Source organism: Propithecus coquereli, unplaced genomic scaffold (genome assembly GCF_000956105.1).
Source record: "Propithecus coquereli isolate 6110/MARCELLA unplaced genomic scaffold, Pcoq_1.0 Scaffold93, whole genome shotgun sequence".
NCBI lineage: Eukaryota > Metazoa > Chordata > Mammalia > Primates > Indriidae > Propithecus > Propithecus coquereli.
Genome location: NW_012155618.1, coordinates 560543 through 565585, shown reverse-complemented (window position 1 = coordinate 565585; position 5043 = coordinate 560543).

The following is a 5043-nucleotide window of genomic DNA, read 5'->3' as shown; positions in this document are numbered from 1 at the left end:
CCATTATTCTGTCTTCTTTTGAAAAGTTTCTGTTCATGTCCTTTGCCCACTTTTTGATAGGGTCGTTTGATTTTTTCTTGTTGATTTTCCCGAGTTCTAAGTATATATTCACCATTTAGAATTAACACTGATTTTATCTCGTCACCTCTGCAGCTTCATTTTTTTAAAGAAATAAAGAAGTGAAAGGAAGAAGAAATAAAGAAATAATACAATAGTTGTTCATTTATATTATTTCTCACTCCCATTTCTTTCCATACTTCTCCATTATAAATTTTCAAATTATTTTTCCAATTTATGATTTTTAATAATTTACTTCATATGGATATATAAATAAAGTATATGTAGAATGATTTAATATTTTTAGATTTACATAAATGTAATATTTTATGTGACATCTGAAATGTTTTTGTTCTTTCAAGCTTAGGTTTTAAAATCTACATTGAGATAAATATTTTTTAATATATTGATTTTAACTACAATGTAATACTTATTCACATAAGTATCTCAAAACTATGTGTCCATTTCTCTATTGATGGAAGTTTACCATATTTTGTTGATCTTAAGATATGTAACTCGCCACATTTTACAATCTCTGAAACCTGAATATGGTACTAATAATGACAAATGTATTGTCTATCTTCACTTTGTAGAACAAAGGCCAATGAACTTCTTCTATAAAGGGCCAGAAAGTAAATAGTTTGAGCTCTGTGTGTTGTATCATTCTTGTCATGACTGTTCAATTCTAGCATTGTAGCATGAAAACAGTCATAGACAATAAATAAATTAATGGACATGTCTATGTCCTAGTCAAACATTAATTATGGACATTGAAATTCAAATTTCATAAAATGTTATATGTTACAAAATGTTATTATTCTGTTGATTATTTTCTAACCATTTAAAAATATTTTAAAAAATTTGTATCTCATTGGCCACGTAAAAACAGGAAATGGGACAAATTTGTCCGACTGATTGTCATTTGATGACATCTGCTATATATAGAAGATGAGAAATAAATTAATAAAATAATGACATGTTTTATTCATTACAGTATGGCAAGAGCTCTGAAGAACAAGTATATAATGATTTTGAGAACATAAAACAGAAGGAATTTGGTCTTACCAGAAAGACAAGTTTTTGGAACTGAGAAATTGGTGTTTAATCAACAAACTCAGACTAACCAACTGTCAGCAAAAGGGCTCAGAAAAACACATTCATCTCAAATGTACTTTCTTCCAGATACAGCAAGATAAATCTAAGCAGCATGCACAGAAAGAAGAAGTATAAAAATAAAGGTAGGTTTCAGACACTTCTCCAAGTAACTACTTACTGCCTGTTCAAAGAAAATCCCTATTCCAACTGAAAGTTATCTTCAAAGAATTATAAAATTCAGGCCCAAATTCCAGGTCCAAAGTCCTTGTCCAGATTTGAGGTCCGTAGTCAGTATCTATTAACAGGGTGAGGTGTAGGTCCAGGTCCAAGGGCTGGTCCAAAGTCCATGTCTAAAGGTAAAGATTGTGACCAAGGGCAAGGTCCAGGTACATTTCCATGATCCAAAATCGTATTCAAGGTCCAGGTCTAATAGCAAGTTCAAGATCTAGGTCAAAACCATTTTTGAGTTCAGGTTTCAAAGTCCAAAACGAGGTAAAGGTCCAAGGTCAAGGCATAGTTGTAAGGTTCAGGTTCACATCTATGTCTAGGATTGAGGTCCATCTCTGTGTCCCAGTTGCAGGTCTAAAGCATATCAAGATCAAGATCTGAGGTCCAAGTTTAAGATAAGATATCTACATCGATTGTCAAAGAACGAAGGCCAAATCCATGACCATGGAGCATGATTAAGGTGAGGTTGGAGGTTCTGGACAAATACAGGTACGCATTTTAGGCCTTATGTCTAGTTCCAATGTCCAAATTCAGATGACAGGTTAGGGTTAAGGTACAAGGTCAAGGTCTAGGTCAAGGTCTGGGATCCAGGTCCCAGTCTGAGGTCCAAGTTTGAAGTTATGGTTCAAGTAAATATATAAGGTCCAACGTCCAATTCCAACATCCATAGTCAGTACAGATTCACCGTCCATGTTCCAATCCAGATCCAGTGTACACACCCTAGGTCATTTTCAGGTTCATAACTTGGGCCCTTGTCCAATGTCTGGGTTTAGATCAATGTCTAATGCCAGTTCCAATGGGTCAATACAGGTTCCAGGTTTATCTTTTCTGTTTTCTCCCGTGATACCTCCTTCTTTATGATATTTTTCAATTTCCCTAGATTATATTGCCCCTTTTCCTCCTTTAACCCCAATCTAACATATGCTAATTCCCTGTATATTTCCCCTCTTCTGTCCTATTAGTTCTTTTATTCACTTCTTTGACACCTGCTAACTCTCCAATATCCATTATATGCTTTTGTCCCTCAAATCTGGACAAGGACTTTGGACTTGGAATTTGGGCCTGCATTTTATAGTTCTTTGAGCATAACTTTCAGTTGGAAAGTTCATATGGCAGCTGCTTATGATAAGACTGAAAATTAGATCTAGAACAAGGGATCTCATTAAATGAGGTCCCTGTAACAGGACAAAGACTTCTTTAAGTGAAGAAAAGCAAAGTGACAGATGCACCCCTGTAATGTGAAAAAATACCATCTAGCTTCAGGATTTTAATACTTAATGAACCCTAATAAGTTGATCCTGTATAGAGTTGATAAACTCGCTTCCTCTGTGAACCTGTTCTATTAGGTGAAGGATTTGTGAAAATAGATTAGAAAACCTTAATATGTTAACCCATATAGGGTATGAAGGCCCTCACTGAGAAGTAATCAGCTCTTCTGTGTTACTGATAAGGTGATATGATCAGGTTGGAACTTAGATTCATAATTCATAATATAAGCATCCTATAGAAGGCTTTTGAAACTATGGCTTAAAATCCGTAAACTACAAAAGGAAATATTAATAACATATTTTACATAAAAATAAATACTTCTTTAATGCAAAACATTTAATAAAACAAGAAAAGTCCAAAGACAAAATTGGGAACAAGCATTTTAACTTATATCAAAAATATATCTAATATATAAATTGATTTTAAAAGATCAACAACTCAATAGAAAAAAATGGAAAGAATATGAATAGACAGTTCACAGTCAAGGAAATGCAATTTTCTTTTAAACATACAGAATCATGATCAACCTGTTATAAATATGCTAATGCATAATAAAATAATTGCAAATTAAAACCTACGATGAATCATGGGGGAACCCTCTGTACCTTCTGCTTAATATTTCTGGAAACCTAAAACTGTTCAAAAATAAAGTCCATTAATTAAAATAAAACTACACTGAATCTATCAAGTTGGCAAAGATCTGGATGTTTGATTGCAAACCGCGAGAGCGTGACTGTGGGAAAACAGAATCCTCATACATAAAGGAGGGAAGATAAACTGGTGTCATACCTTTCCCTCTGGAGGGCAGTTTGGCCATATTAATCAAAATTAAAAATGCATAATCCTTTTGACCCATGAGTCTTACTTCTTGATATTTATTCCACAGATACAATTACACACATGCAAAAGTATGTTGAAGGTTGCTTATTACAAGATTATCAATAACTAGAGAAGACTGGAAATAACCTAAATATTCATCAAAGGAGAAGAATCAATACCATGGTATCTTCATTTAGTTCAGAAGAAGTTGACAGTCTGTGAACCAGATGTGTTTTGGAATTCAGAATTGGACATTCTCAGAAGGATCTGGAACAGCACCTCTTTATTAACTCCATCAACATTCTTCAGCAATATGTTTGAAAAATCATGACATGATATATAAAAAAACCATAAGTATCCTCACTTCAGGTCAGGCCAGTTCAGTTGAGATATGGTGAAATGGTGAAATCACAGCCCTGGGGTAGGCGGAATAATGGCCAAAGATATCCATGCACTAATTCCTGGAACCTATGTGTTTTGGAATAGTAGGGCATTACATTATGTTATACACATTGGGCTACGTGACAAAAGGAACTTTATGATGTAATTAACATTATGGACACTGAGATGGACAGATTATTATAGATTTTCTGGGTGGACTCAATCTAATTAATTACATAAGCCATTTAAAATTGAGAACTATCTCTGGCTAGAAGGAGAGGAAGGCAAAAGAGAATAGGAGATGTGGCAGACAGAAAGTCACAGGGAAGGACTCCATGCACCCTTGCTGGCTTAAAGGTGGAGGGGGCAAAAAGGAATACAAATGTCCTTGAGAAGGTGAGAGAGGCTTAGGGTGAACAAGGAAACAGAGACTGCATCCCTACAAAGTCAAGGAACAAAATTCTGTCAACAACCTAAAAGAGCTTGAAAACAGAGTCTCCTCTACATCTTCCAGAAAGAAGATACTTTGAGTTTGCTCTAATGACATCTGGAGCAGAGAACCAGAGATCCACAGTTTACCCGGATGTCTAACATACAGAACTATAGGATAATAAATATGTGCTGTTTTAAGGGTCTAATTTTGTGGTAATTTTCTCAGGGAGCATGAAAAACTAAAGCATTTACCAAATCAGTAATAAAAATACTTTATTTTCAATGTTTTTTCTTTTTAAAAACTTTTTATTAAAGTATAACATATATAGCTGAGTGCAGTGGCTCATGCCTATAATCCTAGCACTTTAGGAGGCTGAGGTGGGAGGATCATTTGAGGGCAGGAGTTTGAGACCAGCCTGGGCGACATAGCAAGACTCTGACTCTACAAAAAATAGAAATTTAGCCAGGCATTGTAGCACATGCCTATAGTCCCAATTGCTCAGGAGGCTGAGGCAGGAGTATCACTTGAGACCAAGAGTTTGAGGTTACAGTGAGCTGTGATGACTCTACTGCACTCTAGACTAAGCAACAGAGTGAGACTCTGTCTTAAAATAAATTAAATAAATAAATAACTAAATAAATTTTTAAAGCATAATATGTAGAAAAGTCCACAAATAATAAATGCAAAGTTTAATAAATTTTCAATAACTGACCACATCGTTGCATCCAAAGCCCAGATCAGAAAATAGTACATCCTAGTAG